Consider the following 16,376-nt stretch of genomic DNA (forward strand, 5'->3'; position numbering starts at 1 on the left):
ATATCTTTTTTCTGCTTGATCAGCTGATAAAATTAGAAAACTATACTAGTGTTTCCCCACCCATAAACCTCTATTCCCTCGAACCTTTCATCTTAAATAAAAGCAGTTGACTTGAAATTCAAATAAGAGTTGAAATCAAACCCAAGCTGAGTGCAGAATTTAATTAGATGTATACCAGGCAGACCATCTCAAGAATCAGGATGGACAAAAAAAAACCAACACGTGATAAGATGATCACCTCTAAGGTGGTCAGAGAAAAATATAGGCTGTGGAATAGCTGTTTTGGAGAGAGAGAAGGAAAAAAAATCTTTTAATATAGTATACAGGTATTTTAGTCTTAATAAAGTCTTAATAAAGTCTGGAACTCAATATCAAATCAAGTAGACTTAAATCAAATATATGCATGTAGAATACAGCATATGTGGAACTGAAAGAAAAAATGTGGTTCTACAAGTTAATGGGGTGGAAAAGAACTCTGCAAATAAGTTTTATTGGTGTCGTCAATACCAACTATTAAATTAGATTTGGAGAAAAGAAATGTCTCCGTACATTATGTGTGTATAATCTTCCACATCTTTAATTGGGATATAAGATGCACTATTTATGTTGTGATGAAAAAAGTAAAATCCATGCCTAACCCACTGAGGAGTAGTTCTGCTTGTACAATTCCGAACAAGCAGGAATGCTAAGTAAGAGAATGCGTTTCATTGCTGGACAATTAAACAGGAGTCTTGTATTAACTGGGTTGTGTCCTTCAGAAATAACTTAGTATAACCTTTGTCTTGTGAGGCTTTTTGTTTGATTGGTGTGATTTGGTATTCGTTGCAGTCTTAACTGGCACAGCTAGAAGTTTTTGCATTGAATGAAACTGTAATGCTGATAATGTTCAGAAAACATTGAGCTCATCCATATTGAAATAATTTTGTGGTCCCACGGAACGAAAAGTCTAATTCAGTTTTGTAACATTAAATAACCGTGTTTGTGTTCTTTAAAGTAATACGTGTCATGTAGCCTTTGAGGCTGGTAGTTATGAACTGTTTTTCTTTTGACTATTAAAATTGGAGCTCTAAGCCAGCACCTTATTAAAATATTCAAACAGCTCTTTCAAAGCTGATGGCTTCCAAATGGAAATTTAAATAACTTTGTGATAAGGGAAAGTCAATAGAGAGGTTGTGAGCAGTCTACACATGTCATAGGGTGTTTGTTTTAAAAGTACAGCATTCTTGAGAACTGCATGAGATGCAATGGAGTTGTTAAAACATTTGTTCTGGTTTTACTTCACAATGATGGCTCCTTCTTGATAGGAATATGTTGAATTCTCAAGTCCATGATGTAACTGAAAGATAGTCCCAGCTACACATCTCAAGACCGACTGTTTAACTCAGGATGAAGTTTAAAGGAGTGACCAGTTCTAAATATGTCCACAAATTTTAGATAGTCATTTCATAAAAGCAATTCTGCATGTAGTACTGAAGTATGTACCTGCTGGCATATCATTATAGAATTGAAAGGCAAACTTTATATGTAAATTACTGCAGTTTTTGAAACAAAAAATAGTCTTCTGTTATGGTATATTTTAAGCATTCTGCAAACTGGCCTTGCCAGCTGTAGAATGGGCCAAACCTAACAAGATTGTTGTGCACACTTTTTGGAAAGTATGGAAACTATTGACATGCAGTTAGTTAAGACGTTCATTTATGTTGTTTGTATGTTTCCCAAAAGTGAATGTGAAGCATGCACTGAGCCTAGTATGTTACGTGGAACGGGCATTCTGCGGTGGAATGCTTGGGACGATAAATGGTCTTGTTAGTACAGAAGCTTGAATGGTCAGAATAACTGTCCAAGTAAGTTGTAGTGAGTTTCACCTTTTGCAGGGTGGAATTTCTGTAAGTGCTAGGAGAAATCCGTTTTTCTGTAGACTTCATAATATGGATTTTGGCCCAACTTCATGAGATGGGGCTGATATTGACCGTGCTGCGGACTCTTAAGAGCTAGGTAAATAAGTTAATCTGTCTCTCCATTTGAATGGAAGCCATGAAGATAAAGTAAATACACTTATACACCAAGTACTCTTTTTATCATCCCTAGCTACGTTTATATGTGGAACAATTCAGCAGAGTGCTGAACTCCTCTGTTCTCTACATATTTAAAGACTATAGGGGTATCACTCAGTGTAGTGAAGTTGTATTCATTTTCTTTGTCATGTTGCTATTTCATACTCATTATCTGATACCTTGTACCAGCTCTGAAAGATGGAAAAGAAGTTTGCAATATACCTTTGAAAATTACAAGCAACTACTTAGATTAGGGAAAAAGAGGTCTGAGGGGCTTTTGTATGCCTTTTCTTTAGAGAGCTCCGATATTTTCTGTATTGGGTAGAGGTTATGCAGCTGTTTTTATCCCACTGCTAACATCTTAGGTTACAGGAATCTTTCCACTTAATTGAGCAAACACAGGAGAGTTTATGTAACTGAAGATCTGCAACTGCCAGTAGAATTAATTAGGAGAGGAATAATTAGGCAAAGAGTAGTGTCCAAATGGTCCCAATAGAAAAAGAGTATTGCAATCCCAATAGAAATCTCATTAATGTTATTTGCGATGAGCTGTGCCTTTTGCAGTACCATAAAGGAGGTAAATGTGGAAGGATCTCAGTGGGGTGTCAGCTTGGGTATGAAGCAGAAACAATATCAAGGGTTTAAGCTGCGTAGTCTCGTTATTGTCACTTAGTCATGGCTGCAACTCCACTATCTGCTTAAAAGCCTTTCTTGGTTGAATGAGCCACTTATGGTGAAGAAGGTATGAAAGAAGATTTCAGTTTGGCACTTGTTACAGAACTGTGGCTTTATGTATCAGAAACAAGTTGTCCCTTATGCCAAGCAGATAACCAAATAAAAAATGAGACAAAGCTTATTTCAAACATTTTTGCTCGAAGTCAGCAGCTTACTGGTTTGAAGAACAGAGAATTACTGAGCATATTATCTAGACCTTCTATTGTAATGTTAGTTAGAGGAATAAAAGAAAAATCATTTTGATATCTTGTTTCAATTACAAAATTATGTAATGGGATACAAATCTACTTTTGTATGAAAACTGTAGAATAGCTAGATAACTTCTTTCTTAGCTGCATCGTGAAAAGACATCAATGCACATACCTAAGAAAGCACTCAATTTTTTTGGGGGGGGGAGGATCTTTGAGAGACAAGCAACTTAGAAAAGAATGTATCTGATACTTAATCCTATCACTGTTCACAGCCTTACCAGTATCCACTTTCTTGACCAACATATTTTGGGGTGTAGGACTGGGACATTCTTCTACAATAGAAAGGTTAATTAAGGTCATGTCGCGTTTATAGTGGCTGTTCAGCACAAGCCTCTCTGGTTGCATGTCTGTCATTTGGTCAGTGAGGGCAAGTACCTTAGACATAGTTCTCAGGGGTAAGCTGAGAGTGGGTAAATCAGGTCTTCAGTCTATAGAGAGTCATGCACAGCCTGGTTACTGTAACAGATGATTTCTTTATTATTTTCCCCTGTTTTGACATCTTTTTTTAGCCCTTTTACAAATAACTGTGTTGTATTTCTCTCTACAATACTGTACAATACAGAGTGCATTTTTCAAGCTTGTTTCATAGGTGCATTAGAATAGTATGAATTAGAATATGGCTAATATGTACAGTGGGATATCTTCCATGAAAAACTAACAGTAGAAACGAAGCATTTTGCAGATGATGATTCAGAGCTTCCAGCTTGGGGAAGAGATGAGTCTTATCCAGTTTCAGAAGAAGTATCTGAGGCCTGGAGAGGTTAAGGAAGGTGTTTAAGGATCACAAATATCACCTGGAGCAATGCTAGTAACAGAAATTGTTTCATGCAATTCCAGTTTCTGACAGTATTGGAATAATAGCCTTTGTTCCTCTACTGGTGAGGTACAGTGCCTTCTGGAACTGTTAACAGGATTTTGTTTGATTTTATGATCAAAATGAACTCACAGCTAAGTAGTGCATGATGTAGTGAATACACTTTATTTTCAGTGATTGCTAAATTAATCCACAATTCTGGAAGCCAAATGCCTCTCTTTATTAGTGAAAGTTTTCAATAAGTGTTGTGTGCATTTTATAGTTATCTACTCTACTTCCCCTATTAGCTGTAGTTACTGATGCTTTTAATTAACTTTGTTTCCTATTACAGTAGCATCTGTGGATAAATACCAGTAAGGTTAGCCTCTTATTTATACGCATTTTTTAAAATGTGTCTATAAAATACGTACCATTCAGTTCTGGATTCCTGGGGCCATATTCAGGCATACATATAGCTTCTGTAGTGAAAAGAGATTGACAACCAAGTGAGATTTTTGCGACTTTTCCTATAGATAGTAGGTATGAAAGCAAGGTACACATAAGAGAGAGTTGTCCATTTATGGGTCTTTGAACATGGTCTGCATAAGAGGTGATACTCCAGACTTTACTGTCCAGACCAGCATACCCGAAAACATGGGATTCTAACTTGTAGTACATGGTCATGCATGCCAAATTTGTTGCAATTTATTAGCTAACCAATTGTAGTTCAAATGGCAAAATCTTTATTTTGATGCTTTCTAAGCACAGTCCTTTTGTAGTCTTGTACAGAATTTCTAGGAGGGAGGATGCACAAAAGAGCTGTGCAGTGAATGAGCAGCGAGACTGGTGCTTCTGCAGGGAGTTGGCTGTCATGAACATCCCCAAGCAAGTTTAACATGTGCAGCATTTGCATTCAATATGTCTGGGAGCACTGAATGCTTACACAAGAGACACAGCAACTGTGACAGATGTGCAAAAGCTCTGCTGCATGTCAAAAATACCAGTTCCTGTGCAAACACTGTGCAGTTAGACAAGTGTTGCTTCTCCCTGTGATGTTCTTGATCAAAACACGTGAATGCATTGTGCAGCGCAAGCCTGACTAAGGCCAGTACTTTCAGGATTGGCAAGTTTTACTGGCATGAAAGATCTCTTCACAGCCAGCATATGCTGAGCACAGACTTCGCTTCTCATTTGTATGGAAACACTGGGTATTTCTAGTGTTCATGGACTGTACTGCAGAACTCTTCAGAGCTGTTGGAAGCTTAGAGAGCTGGAGAAAACAGGAAATTAACCTTAAGCCTATCCAGAGCAGCAAGCAGAAAATGGGTTTTAGTTTGTTTACTCTCTCACCAGAAATAAAATACTTCTTGTTCTTCAAACATTAGCCTGGCCTAAGTTTTAATACATTCTCTAGGCAAGTGTTTTTGATATCCAGAAGTACTTTTCAAAGCAAGTAATCCAGGCTACTACAAGGACGGGAACTGTGGATTTTGAATAATGGGAAGTGGACATAATCCAGGACATGTTAGGAGTGTGATTCAGAAATAAACAGTTGATAGAAAGTTAAAGCAGAAGAGCAACTGAGAACGTTGACTTTCCAATGCTTCAGGGAAGTTAAACAGCTCAGGTGAAGCATAACTGAATAGGTATAACTCTCTGTTGTGTCTGAGCGGCTGAACCTCCTCCCTCTAGTCCTCCTGGGTCTGTGTCCTGCCTTGCCCTTTTCACCATTACATTACAGAAGAAAAATCAGATCGCATCTGTTGAGCCACTTGTACTGTAAAACTCTACTACGTTAGCTATCCTTTTGTCACAAAGTCACACACACACACGAAAACTACAGAAACCTAACGCTTCTTGGACAGGCTGATGGCTGAAAAGTCCAAAAGGAAAAAGTGAAGATGAGCAAGTGGAAAATGCGCAGGTTGCTTCAGGAAGAGAAACAGCAAGTAATGTGCTTCAGCAGCAGCCAAGCACTGTGAAGGAAGGCCTTCCAAAGGGCAGTAGTGCCAGTCAGCAGTGAGAGGGGGTATTTTCAAAAACCTAATAACATTAACAAATCCAGTCATATTCATGTGAAGGCAGAGGTGTTAACTGGTGGATAGCACTTAGCTCTTCTTACATTTTGTAGGTAAAACAGTGGGTATTGGTACGAATCCTTACTGTAACACGTGTACCAGCAAGAGCAGCAGATTCTAGACCCTGGTGCAGTTCATCCCCATGTCAGGCTCAGTGCTCTACTCCTGTAACCGAGCTTAGTTCTGCGAGTTCATGTCAGCAGTGGTTGAATGCTGATTCCCTGCTTCTCGAGGACCTGTTGTATTGAAGGGACTCTCAGAAAGTGCCATGTCTGCGTAGCTCGCTGAGTGACATCTTGGAGCGTGCTTTTATTAAGATCAGGGCTGCTGGGCAGAATCTGTCTCCCCTATCCACCTTTTTACAGCACGGACAATTAATTTACGATTTACACAAGTCAAATCAGTAATCAAAGCTGGAATGACTTAACAATCTAACTCTGCCTGAGGTAGCTGGAGTAGCGCTGGCTCATTGTGGCTCGTTGTTTCCACCCTGGACATAAAAAGAAAGGGTTAAAAAAAAAAGGGGGTAAAAGAAAGGGTTAAAAAAGGCTGCTAGAGAGAGGGTGCTGGGAGCTGGCCTGGGGGTGGGATCTCCACGGCAGCCAGGCTAGGATAGGAAGCTTACGCTATGGCTTTTATTAAGTTTGAATTCAAAAATAGCTGAAAGCCAACCTACCCCCCCCCCCCCCCGGCCCCCCCCGCTCTGATTAGAAGCCAGGTTTTTTTTTTCCTTTGTTCCCTATGGGAACTGAATTGTTTCTTGCTGTCGTTTAACTAGGTAACGTTGAAGTTATCTTTTAGCAGAGGTGATACTTTTCGTTCCCATTTTTTCCCTCTTTCTGCCAGCAGTGAAGGCCTGAGGGTGTCAGTGGGCCTGGGGCCGGGGCTGCCGGCCCGCGGGGAGCCGGCTGCCGGGTCCTAGTGCCGCGCTGCTGCCGCCTTCCCTCCTCTCAGTTCAGTGCAAGTTAGAACCCCAGACTCTTCAAAATAACATCCAGCAGGCTAGGAAACACTGATACAATCCATAAAAATCAGGTCACCTCTTAGAACCGTGTGCAAATCCCCTACAAGCAGTTTTCTAAAAGGAGAGGCTGTAGAAGTCCTCTATTTGTGTTGCAAAGAGAGGGTTGTTGCTGACCTGAAATTGAGCTACGATACATGTAGTCAACTCTGGGACAAGTATTTACTTTGTGAGGTTGGTGTTTACAGATGAGCAAAATCTGTGCCATGCAAGTGTTGCCATTAGCTTCCTAAAGCTTATTTGTCTGCCCGCGGCAGTGGGTAGCATGCAGACCTACCATTTGAGAAGCGTTTGCAACAGTTTTTGTTCCAAATTCTCTCCTTCCCCAGATAATGGAAACTGTTACGCATTTACCGTATGATTTGGAGAGCTTGTATGTTAATGCGTGAAACCTTTTGCTTATCTTGGTTTTGGCCACTTTACAAAAGCAAAGTGGAGAGAGCGATAGTTTAAAGATCAATAGGATTAGAGATGGTCTGTCTGTATTCGCAAAATTGATTTGTGGAGATCTCTTCTGTAATTGTGGCTAGTATCACCATCTTGTAGGTTGGCTATCATAAACTAATATGAATACAAGCTTGGTAACCTAATAGATGTTATTATAACTAAAGAAGCTGTTTTATGACAGGATTTTGGGTTAGAGACACTATTGAGAAGAGCATAGTATTGGCTCAGCAGTTTTACTGAAAGTAGTCACATAGAGAGATCTAACTCTTTTTTCCTTTCATGTAACACTACTTCATAATAAAGCTGTTACTTTTGTCTGGTTTTGTATTTCCTGAATATGGGAGCAATAATATTACATGATGAAAAATACGAAGTAGTGACTGATGGGTTGGAAATGTAATGTAAATATAGATTTATTTTAAAAAGAAAAAAACAAACGTCAGAAGTTAATATTCTTTGGGAAAACATTACTCTGCACTCCTGTTTGTTTCTACAGCCTTCAAGAGTTTACAGGTAGTGACTGACAGACCCAATGGCAAGGCAGAAAAAGGCTGTGCAAATTCTCTCCCAGTTTACACATTTTTCCTGATCCACTTCAAATATCAGGAGAATTTAGGAGGAATAAATGCAGAAGATGGAGAGCTCTAAATGTGAAGGGGCAAACTCAGTCCTAACAAGTGCAGACACGGCTCCTACTAGCTCTGCTAGAGCTGTGTTCATGTCAAAGCTGAATTGGGTCCAAAATGTTATCGTGTGGCTGTGGTAGCACTAGTGTAGACCTGCCTTGCATAAAGTTAGGCTATGAGACAGGGCTAAAACTTTTCTGTCTTAAGTAGCTGTGTAAAATTGAGTAATTGTTAATAGTGGCCTTAGACTAGTTCCATATTTTTTTAAAAATATTGTTTGTTTTTTAATGCTTCCTGTATGAAGTATCTGAAGGATGGTAAAGAAGTCACAAAATAGTAGAACAAGGAGGGTATAAATTGAAACTAGGAGGTGAACAACTTAAAAGAAAGAACGTTACACAACCGATTACTTTCCTTGCCCCAGGAGGAGAGCGTTAGGGCAGATTGTATCAGCTGGTTCAAAAAGGGATTAGACAATTCATGACAGATCCCCACACTAACGGCAACAGCATGACGATAGTAAATGTTTAGGGAATAATGGGAAGTAAACAGAAAGCAGGCACACGTGTGCTTTCCCCTGGACAACTTCTCCTATTGTTGCTCTTGAAGATCAAGTATTGAGCTGGATGGACCAATAACACACTCCTAATATTTGTAGTCATAACTATCTTGAGATTTTTGTGTGTATGTTGAAAATGGCATGTTCCTGTTACTGCTGAAGTCAGCAAGTTGATGATAACCTCCATAAAATGTGGTTGTGAAGCAAGTTTTTGTTATGATGACCACCATCTCTTAGGGTTGTACTGAGACAAAGTTTTGGTGTGTAGGAACTGAAAGAACAAGATAAAGGAAGATGTGGAGGAAAGGGAAGAAACAAGTGAAAGAAAAGGGGAGTGGGATGGTAGTGGAAAGCTGGAGAAGGAGGATTTGAAAGCAAATGGAGTAATATGCACATAGGAATTCATCTTCAGGAAACAGAGATACGAGGAATCTTTTCTGATCACTAGTGAAAAGGTTTGCTCATGGTTTTTAAGACTGGATTTGTATGGATTTTGTGACTGGATTTGTGTGCCTAAAATACCACAGGTAGAAGCCTGACAGTTTTCCCTTGAAAGCTATGGACTCCTTGTAGGCCACAAAAAGAAAGATAGCACCTTTTTATCTGTACTTGTAAAGTTGAACACTATATTTTAATACAAAATATAGAATAATATCATTTGTTCAAATGTTTAGAAGTATATATATTTATACATATTTATCTTTTCTAGTCTTCTGTTAAGGATCATGTTGTTGCTGCATGTGTCTTGTTATCTGTCCTGTGTTATAAGAGCCAGGAGAGATGAAGACATCTCAAAGGTAGGACATAGCAATCATGTTCAGAAAAGGGAAAATTAGACAGACTGATGCTGTATTAAAGAAAGCAATGTGATCTCAACCTTTCAGAATTCACAGAAGACAACCCCCCCTTCCCCCCCCCCCAGTCTGTTTGTTCCATGGAGACCTCAGTAGGAGTTCATCCATGATAAAACACCAGATTTAGTTCTGTTTCTCTTCTGTCCTTTTTCTGTCATCAGTAAAGGATAAACTCATGATGCAAAATTGTGATAAAAATACTGAAAATAGTTCAGTCAACCACCAGGTGTAAACCTAGTGGAAAAGAAGCTTCACTCATCTTGCTCTTTAAAATAATAAATTTTAGCTGGAACGATGACATGTACTGCATTTCTTCCCCAGGATGACATTGTAGTGTTATGACTGTAATACAATAGGAAATGTCACCCTCCTTGAGGCTTGTCAAATCTCAAAAATAGGATGTTTTTTTTGGTCTATATTGTATATTAATAAGGAATACTAGAGCGTAGTAGTAATTTTATTTTTTATCTTGCTTTTTTACATTTGGAAGCAAATGCTTGCTGTTTGTTTACAATTTGATGAGTTTACTTTTACATTCTTACATAAAAACTGGTAAATCTAACTTGACACATTCAGTTAACCACAGGAAATTTTTCACTTTGCAAACATTGCAACATTTTAGATATTTCTTCCTTCCTTCCTGATGTTGAACTTAAGTTGTCTTTCTTTTGAAATTAGATTTATTTGCTTTTTCTGTAGAGACATGTGGTTAGCAGTTATTACATTAACAAGGTGAGACATTTAACTCATTGCAATCGATGTGTGTTAAAATTAATTTACAAATCAAATATGTTCTTATACAGCTTAGATTACTCCATTGTAACCAGAAGAAGGTGCAAGACATTTCAAGTGGAAGTCACTTGTAATTTTACAAGACAAAATGCAGAGACTAAGTTTTTAGATAGTAAATTTTTAGATAATACCAGTGAGTCATATAGAAGAATTGATTAGAAAGTCTGCAAGAGCAGGTGCAACCCTTGCAATAATTCTGTGCAATTCCCAGGGTTGACTAGTGTGAGAAGCAGATGATCAGGCTAAAATTATGTGGTCCAGGAAGAGACAACTTAGGTTGTGCCAGAGGTTACAAGGTCATTAGGGAGATGGATAAATGCTAGCTGTTCACCACCTTTTCTAGCAAAAGAAGTTTGGAGATGTTGCATAAGCCTAACAGAAAGCAGCACATGCACTTGTTGCAATACGTTGTAGATCTGTGAAGGTTATTTCCCAACGGATATTAAAGGTCTACATGTGTGAGAGAATGAAGAGGTGTGTGGAATACACTGAGAACTGCTAAATGCAGGGAACCACATTGGACTTGGAAGGTTCCCTGAAATGAAAATAGTTGCCATTTGGAAGAGCATTTAGAGAGAGTGTTGTGTATTTCCCAAACACTTTTTTGTAGTTTCTGTATTATGCAGATACTGTTCCATTAGCACACAGAGAAGTTTGCATTCGTTGTAGACATGACCTCTCCCCTGCTCCGTCCATGTCTGTATTGAGTATCCCGTGGAAAAAAATTACATAAACACAGGAGCTGAAGAATCTTCTCTCCAACATTTCCCATGTTTCTGTAGCAGTGGCACAAGAGGTATTCAGAAAGGGCATGGAAGCAGCTCTAGGTTTGGAAGTAGCACAGCTTTGTCAGCATGGTACTGCTTTTTGGGCTAGTAAGGGCCAGGAATTGAATGATAGAGTTCATTTGCGGAGAGAAAAGGGATTGAGCAAGATAAGTAGGAAATGCTGGTCTAGGCAGGCCTCACTGATAGTAACAGAGAGAAAAACTCGACTTTGTGCCTTTAACTTGGCAGCAGATAGTACTGCTGCACTGACTTTTGGTAGGATGGATGAGCATTCAGGTTTTTACCACTGACTTGAATCTTCCAAAAACCACTGAAATAGCAAAATTATCATATTACTATGATATATTGGGGCCTGCTATTCTTATTGAAACGAGGCTCATTGACTCAATTTGCAGCTGGACTGAGCTCTCAAGTGGAGTGCACAGGGATCCTGGAAGGACAGCACTTCTGTAGTACTTCGCTGATTGAAACGCACCGTGCTTCTTAACCTGACTGAGAGATGCTCAGGAATGCTAGGAGGAGGCTTTTGTATATTTTTTTTCCTCTCCTATCTTGGCAGAAGTTACTGGCTTATGTTTAAAAGGACTGTTCTGGAGCTTGGAATTTTAATTATTTTTTAATCAACTTTTGGTTAAATTGTTCCTATTAAAGTATTCATCTTCTGGAAAAGACATGCAACTGGCTGGGAGTAATGCTGTTTCACAGCTTGTTTATTTATTTATTTCAGTTTAAATCTGTTGCTTCTAGTTAGTGGGTTTCTTTTCCTGAAGTAACACTAGGACAACGGGTAAAAATGGAATAATAACATAAAAGAAGTTTTTATTCCAAAACAGTGGCATTGTTCTGAATTGCCTAAAACATTTAGTATTTTTCACTACAAAATTTCATTATAAAGGGTTTGTTAATATTAAAGATAATAAGAAATGCAAAAGTATGTGTTGCACTTTAGAAGAAAGTTTCTCTTTGTGTGATATTTTACTTTTCTTGTTTCACAGGAAAAAATAACGTCTTGTAGGTGGATATGATGTAGCACCAGTATGACCACAAGTGAAAAAGTAGACAAGTAAGGTAGCTTCAATCTTGTCATCTCTAAGAGATGTTACTCTTATCTGTTCTTTTAATTTCTACAGATGATGAGGCATGGCTTCATTGCACCATTATAAATGAATAGAATGGTTGTATTGCATGTATTTGCATAACAAAGGCTGTAGTAAATCAGACTGTAAATGATAAAAATCTGGGTTCACATTTAACAAATTATTTGTACACGATGGATTAAGTAAAACATCAGTTTTGTAAAGGCCTTTACATCGAGCTCTCAGTTTGCTTCTCAGGATGCAAGGCTGTGTGCAGGTTTACATGGAACTATCTGAATTATGTGCAATCCTTTGAAACCACAGATTCTTCTGTAAGAGAAACAGTGTCAAGGATGATTCCCCAAAACCTACCCTTTGTATTTAATTTTCTGCAAGCCACAAAAGTCTTCATTACCTTATAACAATGTATGACTGTCTGTACAAAAGAAGTAAAGCATCAAAGTCTACAGTGTGTGACAGGATGGGTACTGCCATGTCTTTGCTTCTTTCAAGAGCTAGAATTTCTTAGAAGCGTGCTTATGGTGAAACACATCATGAATTTTATCACCAAAGAAGCACCACAATTCGTAGTATTCTATTCCTCTTCAGAAATGTGAAATATTTATAAATCTCTAAATCATAGAAGGACTTGTGTCTAGGTGCTGGACTTCTTTCCCAGTTTCCTGAAGGTGTATCTTAGTTTCTTAAACATGATGTTCTTAACTGAGTTGAGAACATTATTCTGTTTAATCCTATTCTTATAGCCTTTGAAGGACTAAAAAGATCTCCTTGAAGTGACGTTCTTTAAGTTTGGATGACTGTTGAGTCTAAGGTGTGGTTTGCAATTCTTTCCTTTTTTTTCCTTGTTTCATGATTATCCACTTAGTTTTTGTTTGTTTGTTTGTTTTTTATACTAAAACTTCTGTATATTTAATTTTTACTGTAGATATGGAGCCTAAGTAAGAAAACATGTTTTCAGAGGCTCTATAGGAATGTTGAATACCATATAATCATCTCATGCACACTAGCGTAACTATATGCACATTGAAAGTGGTAGGGAACAACAAGGAGAAAGAAGAAGGAGCTGATTTAAAGAAGGGTAGGAATCAGTAAATCTGGCAAAGTAGCACTGTATATATAACCATTTCGCTTGTAAATTAATACTGGTGTAGTTTGTATTTATTTTGGTATGTTTGTGGAAACAAAGATAGGAAATTCACAGGAGTATCTCAATAAATAACCAAGATGCTATATTGGGTATTAAAAGAAAATTGTCTCCTTTTCTTTGAAAATGTCACCTGTAGAGTGATGTGAAAATGCCGAGTCTTTACAAAATTGTGTATAAGTTTTCCTGATACGTTTTATATATATATATATTATATATATATATATACACACACACACACACATTTCTGCATGTTGAAAAAGAATCTTCTGTTCCAGCAAAAGGAAATTAGGTCAAATGTGAATTTTGTTAGCCATCAGTTTTTGTCTTGAAAAGAACACAAAAGCTAAGAAATAATAACTAGAGACATTTGAATGTTATTAAAACATTTGACAGCAAAGCAGTCACTTGTAACAGTTCAAAATCAATTCCATTTCATCACCCCTCTTTGAACTGAACATCCTCAGATCTGTTACAAATATGTTGCTGGAGGATGAGGGGTGACTGATGACTATGTTCTTCCAATCATGGTTAATTATTTTTCTAGTGAATGAGATTGAAAGTCTCACAGGTATTGTGCAGCATCACCTGTTCCTCAACAAAAAGTAGCACTTCTGTCATGCTAGAGATTTCAAACACATGTACAGCTGTACAAACTGCTTATCTACATGCTCAACAAGATGTGCTGAAATTTTAATAATGCATAATAAAAAGGAAATTCTGTCTCCTTCATAATATTGCTAAGCTCTTTTTTTCTAGGTAAATTTACCAAATCTTGTTGTCCTGTGCGTTAATTGATAGAAATAAATTAAACGAGTTGCAACAGAACCCTTTGTGTTGTGTCAGCATAGCCTCTGTGTATTTAGTCTTTCCTCCCATTTGCCTTGGACTTCAAGTAGTTCATACATATTTTAAGAGATTTCCAACTGTACTCAACAAAAATCCAACGATTTACTGACTTGATATACACGATGAACACATTATGGTTCTGTTCATAATAAAATTTCTTTAGATTTGTAAAGCTCACCTGTATGAGGAGTGTGGCTACAAAGAAATCTGGCGAAGCTATTTAAAAATGAAAATTAGGTGGAAATGTTTATAAAAATGTTGGTGTTTTTACAATATTATACTTAGTGTTTTATGGATGTGGTAAAACATCTATGGTGTAATTTTCAGCACAAGTGTATATTTTCCAACTGACGATACTTCTCATTACCTTTCTTTCTACAAATGTTTGTGTTCAGTATGTCATTGTCATACAATCTGATAGATGACAATGCCAATCAAGTCAGTCTTATCAAAGCAAAATGTACCTCAAGTAGGCTATGACAATTCAAATACGAGGATTCAAAATATGAGGTAAATTCAGCTCAAAGATGACGTTGATCAGTTTGAAAAGCATCCCTGTATTTTTGTGATCTGCTTTGGCACCTGTGTATATGAGTCAGATTTGAAACAGTGGCACAAGAAATACTTAGAAGCAGATGAGCACATGTAAAACTTGCAGTTGTGAAGTTTGGGAAGATGAGTGAGTTTGTTGGCCAGTGGTTTGATAATTCATCTTCTGAAGTAAGAGCTTTTGGTTTCTTTTCCCAGCTTTGATGTCGACTAGCTTTGTTTTGAATTTCAGCTTTTTAAAGTGCTTTCAAACTAAGTAGTAAGGTGTTATTTGTGGTTGCATCCATTACAAGGCAGGCACTTCCCAAACACATAAATTCAAATAATAAAAATTTCATAATTCAAATGATAAAGGAAGAAAGCAAGAAAATGTATGAACAAACCAGATCTAAGTAATATAAGTAACATAATGGGAAAAGGTCTTGAAATTAAAAGAACAGGGGCTTGCTAGAAAGACAAGGGGAACTGGGTAAGGTGCAGTGAGGAAGCGAACATGTGAGCATGGAGATGAAGTACACGAGGACTCCCCACTGAACACGTCGGCATTGGTTTTGCTTGGTGCATGGTTAAATACATGGATGCTGTGGCTCTGCATAGACTCAAAGGAGAAAAGGAGAACTTTTCTCTCTCTGCGTCCTTCCACCACGATATACTACCATGACTGCTGACAAACAGACTGCAGTGGCATCTGCTCTCAGGCCCAGTAAGGCACTGCAGCCGGTGTTGGTGGCAGGCAGTGCAAGACGGCAGTGGAGAAGGACACTGGGAGGAGGAGGAAGGTGAGTTGCCCTGGTATGTTTCTGGGGCTTGAACATGAAGGGATCGTTCATGGCAAATTGCTCTGTCTGGTGGTGAGAATATAGGGCTTGCTTTCAAAATACAAGGCACCTCTATAATGTGCCAGCAGCAATACAGAATGAAGGCCAAGTTTCAAGTAAGGATTCTGAAGTGAGTTTTTGTCATACTTGTTCAAATAGCAAGTTTTTTTGGGGGGGAGGAGCAACAAAATATGCATTCAAGCCATTAAATTAACATGTTACTACAGATCTAGATTCATTAATAAAATACAAGCTTCCTGGAGACCAAATCTTTGTAGTCTCTTTGGCTGTGAACTATGGTTTCATTTACCTGAGAGGTTGTCTTGTACGTCTTCCCTAGAATGACTTACCATTGAGTAAAATTCCAAATTCATGTGTGAATATAGGCCTGTTGTTGCCAGTAAGAGTTATATTTTGCATACAAGGAATTGTATTGCCTGAAGTTTATATGTATAGACCTGTGAAAAATAGCCATAAAATACATGGCTATTTCTAGATAAAATAAGCATATTATCATTCACGTAATGTGTTGAACAGCTTCCTTTGCTAAGGAGGATGAAGAAAACGGTGTCTTTGGACACTGTATTTCACAGGATCATAAATGAAGATTTTGAAATCTCAAACATTTTGCCTGAAAATAGAGTTTTGTTTGTAAAGATAAGGATTAATTTCTGTCTGTGTCTTTAATTGCAAAGGGCAGTATCTGCACATGCACTGACATTCTGGCTTAGGTTTGTTTTGCCATATGAGCTCTGATTTCACAGGCATGCATGACAGTAGGGGGATAGCTCATTTTCCCAGCTCTATACCCTGCATACATCACATATTTATGTGGTGGAAAAAAACAAGACCTGTTACAGTCCTCAGGGAGCTGAAGCGAAAAGGAGACGCACTGAAAAAATGATTCGGAGACAGACATGG

The 16,376-nt window shown here is 38.0% G+C and overlaps 1 protein-coding gene and 1 long non-coding RNA gene across 17 annotated transcripts in view; one reads left to right on the top strand and one right to left on the bottom strand.

Moving 5' to 3' along the window:
• NOL8 (nucleolar protein 8) overlaps positions 1-12,548 on the top strand; it is a 51,222-nt gene extending 38,674 nt beyond the window's left edge. For 13 of the 16 annotated variants that reach the window (XM_080606602.1, XM_080606603.1, XM_080606610.1 and 10 more), the window contains 2 exons: positions 9,274-9,361; positions 11,994-12,548. The gene's annotated coding sequence lies outside the window, so the exon portion shown is untranslated. Of the gene's footprint in view, positions 1-4,612; positions 9,363-11,993 lie in introns of those variants that run through there. The other 3 variants (XM_080606615.1, XM_080606616.1, XM_080606617.1) reach the window with 2 other exon arrangements.
• On the bottom strand, positions 1,317-7,263 carry LOC308200640. The gene is made up of 3 exons (XR_013955724.1): positions 7,210-7,263; positions 4,265-4,312; positions 1,317-3,792 (listed from the first exon to the last, which is right to left on the bottom strand). It is a non-coding gene; the product is annotated as an uncharacterized lncRNA (long non-coding RNA).
• Positions 12,549-16,376: the final 3,828 nt, after the last annotated feature.

This window comes from Anser brachyrhynchus (genome assembly GCF_964034855.1).
Source record: "Anser brachyrhynchus genome assembly, chromosome: 10".
Lineage (NCBI taxonomy): Eukaryota > Metazoa > Chordata > Aves > Anseriformes > Anatidae > Anser > Anser brachyrhynchus.